General features: G+C 43.2%; 1 protein-coding gene and 1 long non-coding RNA gene across 15 annotated transcripts in view; one reads left to right on the top strand and one right to left on the bottom strand.

Annotated features, from left to right (window-relative positions):
• Nucleotides 1-14,433, bottom strand: part of LOC140909398 (uncharacterized) — an 86,275-nt gene extending 71,842 nt beyond the window's left edge. For both annotated transcript variants that reach the window (XR_012158199.2, XR_012158200.1), the window contains exons 1-2: nt 14,313-14,433; nt 3,292-3,387 (exon numbers count right to left, since the gene is read on the bottom strand). This is a non-coding gene — a long non-coding RNA (uncharacterized LOC140909398). The remainder of the gene's footprint in view (nt 1-3,291; nt 3,388-14,312) is intronic.
• The window catches only part of LRFN2 (leucine rich repeat and fibronectin type III domain containing 2), a 285,606-nt gene that overhangs the window by 40,445 nt on the left and 228,193 nt on the right, over nt 1-16,968 (top strand). Inside the window, exons 1-2 of one of the 13 annotated variants that reach the window (XM_078852249.1) lie at nt 13,119-13,245; nt 13,660-13,771. The exons of 11 other annotated variants lie outside the window; for them this stretch is intronic. The gene's annotated coding sequence lies outside the window, so the exon portion shown is untranslated. Of the gene's footprint in view, nt 1-13,118; nt 13,246-13,659; nt 13,772-16,968 lie in introns of those variants that run through there. One more of the 13 variants, XM_078852251.1, reaches the window with a different exon arrangement.

The raw sequence follows: 16,968 nt of genomic DNA, 5'->3' as shown, positions 1-16,968 counted from the left end.
TTATTGTGATTTAACAGATGGATGTGCTTGTTTTTAATGGGGTTGTTTTGCTTTGAGTGTCTGCATTGTATCCCTTCTGGTTGAGCACAGGCGGACTGGCGAACGTGTCAGTACATTTCAGTGTGGCCCACCTGCAGGTAGGAACATGCTTCTCAATACTGCTATTACTACAATAGGCCCTGGTGTGATTTGTGTGGCGGTACTGAATCATAACACTTGTATCTGAGCCCCATAGCCATGGGGCGTTCCAGAATCAGCCTCATGGCAGGACAAAAGGCAGCAGCCCCTAGCTAATGCTATGCTGCAAGCTGTAGGGAGTACTGCAATGGCAGAGTGCTAGCATTCTTCAGCTGAGGCATCAAACCAAGGACCCCTTCTCTTTCACTGCTACCTGGGAAAGAAGCGGACACTCTTTGTAAAGAGTTGAGGATAACCCCAAGTTTCTGGCAGCAGTTCCCTTTCTCGGTAAAATGGCTGATTAGTGCCTGAGGCTGTGTGTGAGCTTTTCTGAGTGCAGAATGGCTTCTGCATTTGCCAGCCAAGCTCTCATGGTGCCTGTGTGACTCATCACTGTATAGAGAGCTCTGCCATATCATGAACACCTCTCTATAAAGCCAAAAGGCAGTAGAGACTCCTTGGATTCCAGTGAACTGCTAGTAGCTGTGCTTTCTGGGGAGTTCTCTGCAGCGGTGTGGGGGAAAGAATCCTCCCCCTCAAACTGTGGAGTGACAGCAGAGCTGCTCCCGTAGCACTTTTGTCCCTGTTCTACAATGGGGGTAATGGCCAGTGGATACACATAGCATCCGATCCATGCCCATGCCTGACCCTCCAAACCCCACTGCATGGGATGCAGAGGTGGGCTCCATAGCATGCAGGAAGGATGCAGCCTTTGTGAGGGATCCACAAATCCTGCGCCTCGCATCCACAGTGAAGCAGTGCCGTCCTGCAGAGTCTGGGGAGCCTTGAGTTCCACAGACTAGTAGGAGAATTTGCCCCTACGTGAAATGGCTTTTTGTAGCCCAGGGTAAAGTATGTTACCAACCCTGTGCCATCAACCACCTTCAGTGGCGCTGAAACAATTTGTATAGTGGGGGCGCTGAAAGCCGTTGAACAAAACTGTAAACCCCGTATATGATGGAAACCACTTTAAGCCAGGGGGTGTTGCTGCACCCCTAGTTCCAGCACCCCATTCACCTGTGCAACTATGGGAGTGGCCCAGAGCATCCGAGCAGCAAGGGGGGACAGTGTGGGAGTGGTGATGTCCAGAAAGAACCCAAACCCAAACCACTGCACCAATGGATTTACAAACTGTGTAGGAAGCCCTTCTTACCCCTGAAATGTAGGTTCTCTGAGGTGGAACAGAACAGCTGTTTAACAGTGCAACAGCAACACTGGATAAACACTGCAGCTGCTAAGGCAATCTGGCTGGGACTAGCATTCCAACAGTTCGGAAAAGGGCCATGGGACTTCTAATGACCACAAGTGGTCAGGTTGTTGGTTCTATGTCTCCTACCAAAGAGAGCGGCATCATCAGTAGCTGAACACCTCCGAATGCTAGGCTGGAGCATTTGTTCAATGCTGAGTCTGACACCGCTACTCAATCAGCAGGATCACTTGCCTTTCCATACTAACCTGGATGTGGGTCACACAGACGCTGACTGTGTGCTGTGAGCCATGAGTGCAATTCACAGGCAAGGGCAACCTTTCTGCCTTGTACTCCTGGGGTTACAATCACTCGGCAGTTCTCATGCTGCAGTCACTGGTGCATCTGCCAGGTAAATATGTCTTGATGCCTGTGTGGATCTAGTAAGAGAATCTCTCTTTAACCACTTAAACCGGGGACTGGATGGCTGACGGCCATAGTAATGTGATATTGAGACTTTCACCTCTAAGTAACATGCTTGAATCTGAAATTTATAGGCTGGTCAATGACCATTATGTTATATTAAATGAGTGGGTTTTTCCAGTTTAGTCTCTAATGAGAGAGTATCCACATCACACAACCTACTGCCACAACTGGTACAGATTGGCATCTCTTTGGTTGTTTCAGCAGCAAGGTCAGAGAGATAAAATGGGCCTTGGATAAAGTATCTAGCTAACTCAGTGGTGTCAGACTCCAATCTTCTGGCCTGCTTAGGATATTTATATGATCCCCATGGAAGATTGAGTCTGCACTATTCTAGCTTTAATTCTTTTTTTTCCGAAGAAGAAGTTCTTAGCCCATGTTATTGCAAGAAAACCTTCAATGGAGTTTTACATGCAAAAGAAATGGAGTAAAATAGTAGTCACTCAGGCCTCAGGGGTGCTATTATGCATCTAATTTACAGTGTGCTGCAACTTCGTCTGCATGTAGCTGCCTATGCAAATTGCCTAACAAAAAAGGACTTGTGGCGATGGTCCTAAAAATTTCCTGCATCATTTCGCCCCCCCCACAATTGGGGGATACTGAATGCAATAGTAATGCAGGTAGGGCCCAGTCATGAACTGAGACCCACTAGCTCATGATCAGGGCATGTAAGTCTAGTTGATATATAAGGACCATTCTACCACTAGTCTGTGTGTACCACTAGTCTGTGTGGCTTCCCATTATTATCCATGAGCGCTCTACTGTGGACTGAGGGAGTCTTAGTAGGCCCAGGAGCTGGTTATCAGAGTTGCCAGTCACCCGCAACTCCAAGTGAAGTCCATATATGCTGAGACCAGTCTGCATCTTTGCAAATCAGACCCACAGAACTGATTTTAAAAATATAAGCTGGCCCTCATGTTTTTGAGAAGGTGTCTATTGCAGATAATAAGCCATTTGCAGGGCACAAGAAAAACTTTTATTGGTCCTGCAGATGAGGGCAAGAACAATGCTGCATATACTTGAGCTCCATCTACTGGCACTTTATCTAGTAAGTATTTACATATGTACAGATAGCACACATGTACAGGCATTCCAGGAGTGCCCTATCATAATTGGATCTAAGCACCATCACAGCTTTCACCCTACACATGGTCTTTCCATGTCATGGTTGAGGCACATTGGTGATGTGGTGTGTGTGGGAAGTTGGTCGCACCAAAGCCTGTATTGTCACTATTCTGAGATTACATAGCGAACCTTGGTCTCCAGGACACTCAGAGAACTTGTAGAAAAGTTGGGTTTTTTTACATTTCAAGGTCTAAATGAAACTGCAAGAGCAAAGAAGATATTCTGTGCCCATCGTCCTGATGTGGTCAGAGAGGATTTTTTCTCTTGAGGGGGTCAATAAGCATATGGATAGGGGGATCCAGTGGATACAGTGTACTTACATTTTCAGAAAGCCTTTGACAAGGTCCCTCACCAAAGGCTCTTAAGCAAAGTAAGCTGTCATGAGATAAGAGGGGGGTCCTCTCGTGGATTGGTAACTGATTAAAAAATAGGAAACAAAGGGTAGGATTAAATGGTCAGTTTTCAGACTATGGAGAGGTAAACAGTGGTGTTCCCCAGGGGTCTCCACTGGGTCCAATCCTATTTAACATATTCATAAATGATCTGGAAAAAGGGGTAAACATTGAAGTGGGAAAATTTGCAGATGATACAAAACTACTCAAGATAGTTAAGTCCCAGGCAGACTGTGAAGAGCTACAGAAAGATCTCTCAAAACTGGGTGACTGGGCAACCAAATGGCAGAGAAAATTCAATGTTGATAATGCAAAGTAATGCAAATTGGAAAGCTTATCTCCACTACAAATATAACATGATGGGGTCTAAATTAGCTGTTAACACTCAAGAAAGAGATATTGGCGTCATGGATAGTTCTCTGAAAACATCTGCTCAATGTGCGAGCAGTCAGAAAAGCTAATAGAATGTTGGGAATCATTAAGAAAGGGATCGATAATAAGACAGAAAATATCACATTGGCAAAAAAGCATTTCTTCACAAAACATAGTCAGCCTGTGGAACTCTTTGCCAGAGGATGTTGTGAAGGCCAAGATAGTGACAGGGTTCAGAAAAGAACCAGATAAAGTCATGGAGGATAGGTCTACCAAAGGCTATTACCCAGGATGAGCAGGGATGGTGTCCCTAGCCTCTGTTTCCAAGGATTATAGGAGATGGATCACTTGATGATTTACTTGTTTTGTTCATTCCCTCTGGGGCATCTGGCATTGGCCACTGTTGGAAGACAGGATACTGGGCTAGGTGGACCTTTGGTCTAACCCAGTATGGCCATTCTTCTGTTCTTAATGTCATTCTACTTTTGTGTGGAGCCTGGGAAAACTAGCTCATGCCCTCGTTAAGGGAAAGGTCCTCCATCCTGCCGAACAGTTTGAGGCAGTGTCTTTCTCCTATTATTCAAACTGAGGGGTTCTGTTTATTAAATCATCTTGTCCATTGGTTAGTAACAGGTGCCACTCATCTGTGAAGAGCTTAAATTGGGGTCCGGGCATCTTTCAGTCTTGGTAGCAGTGAGAGAGCCTCCTCAGCAGGATTTTATATTAGCAGTAGCTCACTGAATAAAACACTTGTTAATGTCTTTATTTTAATTTGTCTCGACTGGACGGAAATGAAAACTACCTAACATTCCAGGCCTTTTTGAGTTCAGTCAGAACCCTTCCTTTTGATCTTTTATCTCTCCAAATAGTAGCAACTTGCTTAGTTAACAGGTTGTGGGCCCTGAGACTACTTCATTTCAAAGAGATCAGAGTGTTTATTGCTGGGAAATAAAATCCCCATTTTTTTTCCCCTTTAAATCTCCCTTTTTCCATCGGCTACTGCCATCTCTGGGCTGACTGCTCATCTGTAGAGATGCTGTCTTTCTAGCTCTCCTCCATCATGCAGCAGAATTTTAATAGCTGCTTCTTTCTCTTGGATTTTTAGAGTTCAGAGCAGCATCATTAGAGGAATGCTGCTGCTTGTTACTTGAGTGAAGGGTCTGTTCCATGGAAGCCCTATGACCTACTGGTTAGAGCAGAGGATGGTGACTCACCTTGGCTGTGTGTCTACTGGTGGGTTTTTGAAATTCTCCCATCATTGATTTTGGACCCTCTTCCAGCTCTGTCACAGAACCACTGGTGGTTTCATGCCCCGAAGGAAGCATGCCTGGACACTATGGGTGTATAGCCATAGCCTCCCCATACTGGCCGCTGTCTGGCACAACAGGCCTGTCAGTAGGGGAGTGCACACTACACTTCCTGAAAGGAGGAGTCAGATGCTCATCTGCATCTTTTCCCAGGTGCACCCAGAAGCACTTTGCCTGCTCCAACAATTGGAAGACAGAATGGTTCCAGGAACTGCCAGGGGCATGCCCTGGACTGCAGCTCCTGCAGCCCCAATATACCCCATAGCGTGTGAAGCACTTAGAAATCCTTTGAAATGAATGTTACAGTTGAGGGGTAGTTGTTTTTTGGGGGAGTACAGAAGGAGGCAGCTTCTGAAGCTCAGTTGACTGAGCTTCACGGAAAAATTTCTTTGGATGAGCTCTGCTGATTTGACTTGTCACATTGGAAAGTCAGCCGGATTAAAGGATCAGGTCACCTTCTGCCTGAAGAAAATAGCTGAAATCCTCAATAGCAGTTGCAAGGAGTTCTCTGGCAGGGACAGCTGTGCGAGATTTGCACCCGTAAGTGTGTGTGTGTTGGGGGGGGACTTTCAAAGTTGGTGTGTGCTGCAGATCAAGCTTAAAACACTCCTCCAGACATGGGTAGTGAGGGGGAGCATGTCTTGCTTTCAGAGGTTTTCATCTCATTAACTATGCTTGATGCTGCCAGGAAAAGACAGAGCCAGGCATGATCGGTTTAAAGTGTTACTAGGGTGCAACATAGAGAGAAAACGCCAAAGAGATTTTTCTGCAATGGGGCTTTTTGGGTGTGAATGTGTTGGTTGTGAAAAGATGTGTCTAGTAAGAATCCTGACCTAAGCCATGCATGGGGGGTGGAGGAGGGTAATAGGTTTGCTGTGTCTGTACACTGCTGTGCCCGCATCCCTTGCCTCCCTTGCTCTGACTGTTCTGCCCACCAACTCAGTCCGTACCCACAGTTCCCCTGCTGTTCCATCCCCGATGGCTGTCCCTGCGAACTCACTGCCAGTGTTCTGTTGCTGCACGTTAATCCTGAACCTCAGCCCCTCTTGCTCTAGTCCTGGATTCCCTACACTGCTAATGCACTTCAGTCCTGAACTGCCTGGTTTCTGCTTTGTTTGTCCCGTCTGCATACCCCCACCTTTAGTGTTCTGACAATTAACCTCATTTGTGATCCACAGCCCCCTCTTCCTTGCTGATCCCTTGCAATTCCAATCCTGGGTCCCCACCCCCGCTGTTCACTCAGCATTCTTCAGTCTAAACCTACAACATCCCCTGCTATTGCATCCCTGTGATCTGGGTAGGGGGAAACATTTTTAAGGGAAGAGCTGCCTCCTGTAGGCCTGGGATCTGCCAAAGATCACTCAGAGATGCTTGAGGTGTGTGTGATTCCTCCTTTCCAAATGTTACATTGTTTTTTCTCTGAGATTCCTCTCCCCTTATCTTTCAACTGAAAGTTACAGAAGTCAGTGTCTCATCTCTGACAAACCTTACTACTTGGTCTGTTCTGAGATGTTTATGATCTATTTTAAAAAAACAGTATGCAAATCTCTTTCTAAACAAGAGACAATCCAAAATGGGGAGGGCGTGAATACTTTTGGGGGGCGCTGAGGGGGGAATAGACACACCTAGGGCCTCATATTCAGAAGTGCTGGTCCCCTCCAATTCTCAACTAACACAGTGGGAGCTTTGCGTGACCAACATCTGTGAAGATCAAACCTTTTATCGTAAACTGTTAGCCTAGTTTGTTTGGCTAAAGTCAAATGCAGAATTTGGTACAGTCCCTGTCAAGGGACTCTCTCTGCTTGGCAGAAAAATTGACTTATTACATCAAGTCAGTTCCATCTCTAATGTGTCTGATCTATGATCTAACTCTGCTTTTAGGATAGTGGTTGGTTTATGGGATGGAATAATCACCTGAAATAGACTATAACATAATGCAGTGTTCTTTCCAGGGCAGAGATACCCCAATTCCTTGTGTCTCAGTGTGCAAGTATCTATGCCCATTCTACTGTATAATATTAGAAGGATAAAAATGTGCACATCTACAGCACCTTTCTTGCAAGGATTAAATAATTTCATAAGCATTTGGTGGATTAGGCTTCACAATTGCTTCTGTGGGATAGGTCAGCATTATTATCCCTGTTGTTCAGATGAGCAAACTCAAGGCTTGATTCTGTCTAAATCAAGCTTAAATCATTTGAAATCATGGTGGTCACACCAATATGTAATTTGGTGTAAGTGAGAAAAGAATCAGGACATAAGGCAAAGAAAGGCTGGTGGTCACATTTCAATATTGTGGCACCCAAAATTACAAGCCATTCCTGAAACCTGTAGCCTATGGGACTTGCCAAAGCTCACGCAGTGAGTCAGCATGGAATTGGAAATGGAAGAGCAGAACTACTATAAGGTAGACTGCTCTGAGGGTATTTATGGCTCAGAAAGAAGCAGGAAATACTGGAAACCTCATTAGAGAGTCTTCTCATGAGATTTCCACTCCAGTTTTGCAGAGTGAAGAGATTCACCCAGCTGAGGAGTTGGAAACATTTGGAATGAAGAGCCAGCCCTCATCTTTGGCTCTGTGCTGGCTTAATACTGGATGGACCATGTGTGGGCTGATAAAGATGATTCCTCATCCATCACTGCTTCCTCATCACTGATATATGCAATGGACCAGATCCATGTGTCGGGAGGTGTACATTACAACTCCATGGGCCCAAGAGAGATTCATCCGGGCAGGCATGGATACCATTGTCACCATCCTCTGGTAATTCTGCCAAGTGTTTACAGCATATCGCCCTAGCCTGCCTGACTATACCCCTCCCCAACTGACAATGCTCATTTTAGGGGCAGTGCTGAATTTACATGGGCAACCTTCCAGAGGGGAGATTATACCCACTTTCTACCACACAAGACTCTGCCTTGACAGACTTGCTGCTGCCCATGTAGACTCTGGGTCTAATAATGGGCATGCCCTTTGAAATAATGATTTCATTGAAATGAGATGATTTAACTGGGAATTGGTCCTGCTTTGAGCAGGGGGTTGGACTAGATGACCTTCTGGGGTCCCTTCCAACCCTGATATTCTATGATTCTATGATTCTATGATAAGCAAGGGGCAAAAAGGTCTGAGACCAGAGAGAGGCCTGAAATGTCTTTTTCTTTATTCTTCCCCGATAGACTTTATTTATTAAAACCATGCATTGCATCAAAAGCCGCACACTGCTGCCACTGAGGAGTGTGGGAAAAATCAGCGTGGATATTATGTAGTACAGTCATTACTATGAAAGGGGTTAGCTGTCCCTCTGAGACATAATACTTTGCAAATGACTCGATATTGCTCTTGATTTCCTTTTTATAATGAAAATACTATTATATTTTATGTTTCCAACAATACAAAAGCTCCATAGGCAGCTGTCAACCCCTCCAGGCTATGTTGTTCGTTTTCCCCTACTATCCTGGGGGCAGGTACTGCAATCCCATTGCCATCGCAATTACAAAGAAGGGAAACACACATGCACGCCTGGCTTTTTGTTGTTGTTGTCAACTGTGGTGTTTGGGGAGGCAACCTGTCTAAGAAGACAGGTGTGCCGTTTGTCCTTCCCAAAACGATGATTGTGTTGTGTGTGTGGCCTGACGTTCCTCGGCATTTGTGCATCTGGTTTTGTTTCTGGAAGTGGGAGTTGTGGGTTGGAAACCAAGGCTCCAGACATGATACTGCTGTAACCAGCACAGTTTGCACGCGACTCTCAAAAGGTTTTGAGATTTAATGTGGAGAAATATCCAACGTTCAATTTCTGTTCTCAAGATCTGGGCTCTTGGATTGAGTTTCCTGAGAGCAAAGTTTTCCCATGAGATTTTCTGCACAATGACCTCAGCAACAACATGTTGCTGATGCATCTGAAGCAACAGTGAATGAATGTATAGATTTCGCTGAGAGAGAGCCTTGCTGAGGTTTAACTTGTGTATAATTTTAGATTATTGTTATATACATTTCCATGCTGACATTGTTTTAGGAGTAGATTCACATACCCTGGCTCATGCTGAGCCATGGAATCAATGGGGCTACTCCTGGAGTAAAGTATTACTCAGCATCATCAAGTACCTCTGACACGTCCTACTTCTGGATCCTGGAAGTATTTTGTGTCCCCTTCAGAGCAAAGAGCTGAAAAGTGAATGAGGGATCATAACTGTAAAGTGACGGGCTGCTCAAGATGGTGGCTTGGCTACTAAAGTCAGAGACAGGACTGGGCCTGGGCTGGTAGCTTTTATAGGGTTGGGACAGGCCAGAAGTGGGGAGCATCCAAGCTGCATGAAATTCTGTACCCCTTAAAGGCAGTCTGCAGTAAGTTGTGCAGCTTTACCCTTGGTGTTGTGAAAACCATGCAGGAGCAGCAGGGGGAGGCTCTTGACAATACGACTGGAGAGAGGGCGGGCAGTCCTCCTTCCTCCTGCCGGAGAATTCTAAGAACCCTCTGTGTTGAAGCTCATGGAGTTTCTGCTCCCTTCCACAGGAATAACCCATGGAGGGGAATAATTGTCACTCTCAGGCCTCACTCAGATACCCCTCCCATTGATTTCACTAAGCATTATTTGAATAAGGATTTGGGTCAGAACAAATAATATTTTGTGCTAATGGGAGAGGAGTACTGTAACTGCTAATTTTATAAGACCATGACTAGGAGTCAAGAACTGTGCATTTGATTATTAAGCAAACAAAAATTAAATTTTCTAAGCTTAAATACACATTATTTCTAAATGGAAAAATAGATTTTTATATTGCACTGCGTGTTAACAAATAGACAATTATCTGTTGGGTACGGCTGATCTTATTAAAATGCAGGCAAATATGATTACTTTAATTTTTCATCATCAGAGGTTAGTAAAAGTGCATTGTGGGATCGGTCTCTGTCTCGGTGGGGGGGTTGGTGAAGGGAAAAGTGAGTCTTGACTGATGAAATGTCTTAGCATATCAGTCCCAAAATAAATGCTTCCTCCAGAAACACATGTAATTTACCAGTTAAAACTCAATAGACTTTTGCCTATATATATATATATATATAATATATAACTAACACACACACACACAAATTCAGGCTCTGAGTCTCTAGAACTCTGTGCCTCATGTCATCATTTACATCTCTGTAAATCAGGGTGTAAATTACTACAATTCTGATCTGGTAGCACTAGCTTTGCCCTGACTTTGCATAGGTGTAAATGCTATCAAGGTGCAAGGGAGAGGAAAATCAGGGCTTCCAACTTCAAAGTGGGTCAGTTAGGAAACAGGTTGTGGCTGCAGGGAAAATAGAAATGAACCTGAGCAATGAGACATTGAGAACCATGTCTGGATTGCAAACTCACTTCCCGCACCCCACGCAGAGTGCAGAGGTGTCAGATCATGGCTCATTCCACTGTCCTGCTGGTGTGAATCAGGAGTGACTTCACCAGAGTCAATGGAGTGACGTGAGTGTTAGGGCCTGTTTTTGTGGTGCAGCAATGTGCATAGAATTGTGGGATTTCTAAAGCGCTAAAGTGTGTTTGTGCACTGACCGGCCCATGTACTCTGCTGGTACAAATTAAACTTTCTTATTCACACCAGCAGGGGCTACATGGGCCAGTTAGTGCGCAACACACTGATGCGTTTTGGAAATCACAGCCCCCTGTGCCACATAGACAGGTCCTAGGGTGACAGAAGAATCAGGCCTCTTGTGTACTTTAGATCTTCAGTAATACTCTCATGCCTGAAGAGAGGAAAGAGATGCAACAATAATCCTGTGCTGGGTTATCAAATGTTTCCTGGCTCAGGAATTCTAGAAGATGCTACTTTTCCCATATGTACGGTTCCCTTGTAGCTGCACTTGATTGGTTATGTGCCCATGTGCTAGGGTGATTACAGGCTCTTTAGAAACTGAGACATATGGAAACTCTTTAGAAACTGATTCTCATTTACACTATGCCCCCCCCCCCCCTTACACCATTTTGACAGTCTAAAGCGTTCTGAGTGTAAACGAAAAATGGGCCTCACACTAAAATTAAAAATTGCTCTGGATTAGAGCTCTATGAATCAAAACTGGGATGTTGTTCAATTCACGCTGAAGGTTTATTTTTTCCTTTTTGGGTTTGTTTGGCAGCTCTGGGCTTCTTTTTTCTAAAAATAACCAGTGCTGAAGATGACTAAGCATGGACAGACTCCTTCTCTGTTTGACACATTTTTCCATCAACCGGTTTGACCACAGGGTTTACAAAGGTGTACACTTATGTGTTCTCCAGTAAAGAGAGCCTTAAAGCCACCTTTCTAATTGGTCATATGCACTTAATCATAGGTTTCCTTTGGTGTTCTGAACTATGGTGAGAGAATCTGTCCTGTGTGTTGGCGGAAAAAGTCGTGCACAATGTAGTGTTTTGTTTCATTCCTAAGAATAGTTTCTTATGGATACTGGTGGCTTTGTTGAAGGGGGAGTAGGGTTTATTAGGACTTTTATTAACACACTGCTCAATGCCTACTTCTCTCTCAACCACACTTGTTTCTCCCCCTTCCTCCCACAGAAGCCATCTTTTAATGGAATGTTACCTTGGGGGGGGGGGGGGGGGGGGAGGATTGGTACAATGGATCAGCAGCTTTGGGTTGGTATCTGCATTAGTGCTTTGTTCCAGTTTCCACTCAGAGCAAAACTTGGTCCATACCATTTACTTTTTAATTTTGTTTGCAGTACTCTAATTGTCGGGATGGTTTTTGACCTTTAGTTATGAAGGTTGTTGAGTTCTCTACAAATCAAATCCCAGGGCTGCCAACTCTCACGACCTTCATTATTTCATTTCCAGCTCCAGTTCCTGGAGTCATGTGAGAATTGCATCTTTCATCATCAATAAAAAGTTTTTAGCCATTATAGTTACAGTGAGAAGTTTGAAGACTTGATCTCTAAAGGTCTTAAAAACCAGAAAGCAAATGAGAAGAACCCCAAGTTTACAATCTTTTAAGATCGCATGCATTTTAAGCCATTCTCATGATTTTTGAATGATTAGGGTTTATCATTACATCCTTCTCATGCCAATGTTGGTGCACCAGGCAGAAACTAGTCTCTTCCATCCCTCTGTCATTAGCTGCACCTTCCATCTTCTCTATGGTGTTGAGATTGACTATTCTGTCCTCTCTGCTAAGAGTTCTTCTGAAAGTTTCTTTTAGGCACCCTCACGTTTCCTCACACCCGTTGATTTCCTCTTAATAGCTTCCTAGGGAAGTCTGTGTGTTGGCCTGTGAAGTACCTGCCCAAATACATCCTTTCTGATTCTGGTGAAAATGAGCTGCTGATTGGTAGTTTCATGCATCTCTTCATTGGAGAGGGAGTCTTTCCAACCAATGCCCAGAATTGTTTAAAGGCACTTATTTTTGAAGGTGTCTCCTTTTCTGCCAAACATTTTTGGTAGCTCTCCCACTCTTGCCGCTGTATGCTAGCGCTGATATACATTTGAGCTGAAAATTCTCTGTTTTGTTCTTATGCTACATATCTTTGATTTCCATACATTGTTTTAGTAAACACTGTGTATGCTTGTCCCATCTTTGATGTCACTTCCTCCTTTGAGGCCTCTGTTGGCCAATATTGTTCTGCCCAGGTAGGCGAACTATTCTACTTTCTTGATATTTTTGCCTTTATAATATGATGTTCCTGCTTTATATCTGCCTTTCAAAGATGTTTGTTTTAGTATAACTTCTACTGAGCCCTGCTTGGCCTACTGTTTTTGCCAGGTTCTGCCGTTAGGTTAGGTTAGGTAATACTTTTTGATTTTCCAAAAATTTTGAAAAATTTAATTTTCAAATTCATTTTTTTCAAAATTGCCAGCAAATTAAACAATCGGTTATTCACACAGCTCTACCTAGTGCAGTGGGGTCTTGATCCCTGACTGGGGTCCTTAGCGACTACCACAATAGAAATAAATAACAAGAAACAACTAGTCTGGGTGATTTAAGAGGCTGAATTCCAGCCATAACAAGCTCCTTAGTGAATGAATACTGTATGGAAGGGATTGTTCATTTTGTTAAACATTTACTACTAGGCAAACCTCAGAAACCTTGGGGACTCAGTTCAGTTAAGATTACATAAACTGAACACTTTATCCAAAGTTTAAATTTCTGCAGTATAATATCTGGGCTAAAAATCTTTGGAGAAAACAGATTTCCATCAGAATTCCACCCTCGCATTTATTTCAGGTGAGTCATAAATCCCATGTGATAGTCTTTTCTGGTATTATGTGGGTGCTTCTGTTTGTAGGAGAAACTCCTATATTTCCCAGTGAAAGATACTGGGAGTAAATACAATAATCTCCAGCTGAGCAAAGAACAAGTTGCTGCAGAAAACACCTGGGGGGGTCCCACCTGGAGGGGAACCACCCCAGCCCTCGCTCAGTGTCTTGAGTAAGCAACAAATAGCTCTGCTAATGTATTTTAAATTACTCAGTGAAAGATGTTTTGCTTTCCTAGAAGAGATTTATCAGCTAAAACACGCCTTTGTGGAATGTTTTTGAGCCTGAACTACATAACAGAGGCTAGTAAATACATCCCACCAGCAAAGAAAGATGGGCCACGGGAGCCATTAGAAATATAAATTCTCTGGTTTTACTGCAGTGTTCTGCTGGCAGGTTCTACGTAACTTGATTGAAGCAAATTCCTCATCCTATCCCTTGCTGCCCACCGTATTCATGCTTCTCCTGCCAAAGTCGGCAGGCAGGTAAGCCAGGTAAATCAATGATCGATTTCTGCAACTCCTTAGCAGTCCAGTTATATATTTCTACCACTGCTGCAAATGTGTCACATTTATTGGGCATAGTATAGGTCTGAGAACTGGAAATCTGGATTTGAAATTTTACTCTAAGACAATAAATACTAATAAAAGTGGAGTCTAGGAATTGGTTATATTAGTGCTTAGTCCTCAGTGGCCATCTAACAGCACAGTCACTGCATTATGCTCTGTGGAGGAGTGGCTCTCAATCTTTCCAGACTACTGTATCCCTTTCAGGAGTCTGATTTGTCTTGCATACCCCCACATTTCACCTCATTTAAAAACTACACTTAAAAATTACTTGTTTTCAAAATAAGACACAAAAATACAAAAGTATCACAGCACACTATTACTGAAATATTGCTTACTTTCTCATTTTACCATATAATTATAAAATAAATCAATTTGAATATAAATATTGTACTTAACATTTCAGTGTATAGTATATAGAGCAGTGCAAACAAATCATTGTCTATATGATATTTTAGTTTGTACTGACTTTTGCTAGTGCTTTTTCGGTAGCCTGTTGTAAAACTCAGCAAATATCTAGAAGAGTTGACGTACCCCTTGGAAGATCTCTGCATACCCCCAGTGGTGTGTGTACCCCTGGTTGAGAACCACTGCTGTAAAACATCTGAGTTTTTGAAACTAAACCGCTGTTAAACGTTGGGTCTGTTTTAACTCTTGCAAATTATTTACCACATTCTGCCTGATGTAATGGGCCTTGTGTCACAAGAAAAATGCCCCTGGCTTTGGAAAGTAGAATATTCATTAGACTAAATTACAGAATGGAATAGAATTTAGTTTAACATAGTATTCTTTACACTGAAGGGATCCCCAAAGCATTTAACAAATCAGCAAGTTGCATACATGCTGGGGCCTGGTTTTGTTGCCTCTTACACTGGGTTTTTCTAGTGTAACTCAAATGACTTCATTAGAATTGCTTCTGCTTTACAGTCATGTAAGAGAGATCATAATCATGCAAAGACTATAGGCAAAAGCAACAGCTCTTATGTACTTAGCAGTACTTCATATGCAGCCTGGGATGTTTAAAAGCTATTTTACTGACAAGGGAAATGAAGGCCAAAGCCCCATTGTTGTATAGTAGGGCAATGGAATTATTAGATTCCACCTGAACAGTAGTTCTGTTTCCCTCCTCCAGGGGCTAATACCGCCAGCAGTTCTGCACCTTCACACAGTGGTAGCCCTCCAACAGTGATAATTTGCCAGCAGTTACCACATAGCTGTATCTCTACTGGTGTAACTGCATCTATACTAGGACTTTTACCCACATAGCTATGTCTGCAAAGAATCTCACTCCTTAATGCCAAAGGAGTTAAGTGGTAAAACTTAATTATAAACCAGGCTTTAGTTCCCAGAACTCGTGAGTGCTGGAGGTGTGCACATTGGACTGTTGTGGGATTGCTGGGCTATATACTCTAACTTCTTACTGTTGATTACATGTTATACAACATTGCAGTGGGAGTCAGGAGACTTGAATGCTCTTCCTGCCTCTGACTCTGAAACAGCATACAATCAAGAGCAGGTCATTTCAACCCCTTGTGCTTCAGTTGCCCATGAGTGAACAGGGGTAATTATCAGAAAACATCAACTTTTTTATTTTTCATGGAAAACTTTTTCTTTTTCTTTTCTCCCCTCCCCCCCCCCGAAAATTCAAAGAGAACTGAAAAATTTCACCTAAAAACCAAAAAAAATTATTCAGGAATGTCTCCACACTGTTTCATGGGAGCTGCATGGGTGGCTCATGCTGCAAGTTCGCTTGCTGGGCCAGGCTGCCTGGCCATACTATATCTCCCATGATGCACCATGATCTCCTATCTTGCTGAGCTACTAGACGGCCTCAGAGGAGATGCAGTGCAGCTAGGGAACCCAGACAATAGAAGAGAATGCGGGTATGAGGCCCCTAAACTACATTAAACACCTTGGCGGCATTTCCGATCAACTGTTTTGGTTTTGGCTATTGGGTGTGTGTGTGTGTGTGTGTGTTTCTTCGTTTGTTTTTTTGACAAAAAGTTGAAATTTTTGTGGAAAACAGATGCCAATCTCGAGAAGTATTTAGTTAAAAATCAAATTTTTTAAACTGCTTCAGTGGAAAATTTTTGACCATCGTAGTAATGGCACTTTGCTTTTTTTTGTAAATTGCTTCAAAACTGATGGGGAAAAAAAATCCTATTTAAATGGTAAGTATCATTACTGCTACTAATTATTGTGAGTGCTCATTGATCACACTAGCCTGTTAGATGTGTCTGACTATTTAGGTCCTTTAGCATGCTCATCAGCACAATAGCTGAGGTTTGTGTGCAAAAGCTGAGCTCCTGGTATTTATTTAGTTAGGAAAATAAAGGTGGCATCCTGAAGCTTTTGTTTTGAAAGAAAAATATGAAAAGATTTTACCTGAAACTAGGAAACAGGTAGTAGGGGAAAATCTATTTGAATTTTGGGCCTATCAACTTTTCCCGTGTTCCTTTGATTTAGATTTTTGCATGGTCCACTGGAAAAAGGAATAATCCTATCGTAAGCATCTGATTGAAGTGGTAATGGAAATAGACTCTGCTGTTTTGTGCATGGGCACAGCTAGAAGTTCAGGATGTGTGCAACAGTAAAGTGCTCCTGGGTTCATTTACATGATGATGATGGCGGCATTTGGGAATCGATGTACTGTGGTTCCCGCTGTGTCTGTTGCTTTGCAATATGGGTACATTATCATTTTAGAATATTAAAAGGTAAAATTCAAAGAGCTCTGAGGTGTCAGAAATGTCTTGTGAGTAAGACTCACCGCTACGAGTGTTATGTGCGCTAGGTCACAGCTAGGGAAGAACTGGAGATGAGGAGAAACCAGAAGTCCAGCTCTACCCTTCCCCAAATTTACAGGGTGTTTAAAATACGAACCCAGGTCACATGCTGAGATTTTCTTTATTTTTGTAACATCTCTGCACTTCTGGGTTCCAGCCAGAGCCAGATTCTGGGGATGCTATCAGAATGACACATTTGCAGTGTTAGCACCCTGCTGAGAAGAAGCAAAGATCAGACATCCATATGAGGAAGCCCATGGTGAGATTTCCAGCTGCACTTTTGCATTCCCACGAGTTTTGGAAAAATTGACTGTTGGGGTGCTTAACTGAACTGAACCTCCA

Source organism: Lepidochelys kempii, chromosome 3 (genome assembly GCF_965140285.1).
Source record: "Lepidochelys kempii isolate rLepKem1 chromosome 3, rLepKem1.hap1, whole genome shotgun sequence".
NCBI lineage: Eukaryota > Metazoa > Chordata > Testudines > Cheloniidae > Lepidochelys > Lepidochelys kempii.
Note: the sequence above shows the minus strand (reverse complement) of the source record. Positions and strands in the feature narration are given on the sequence as shown.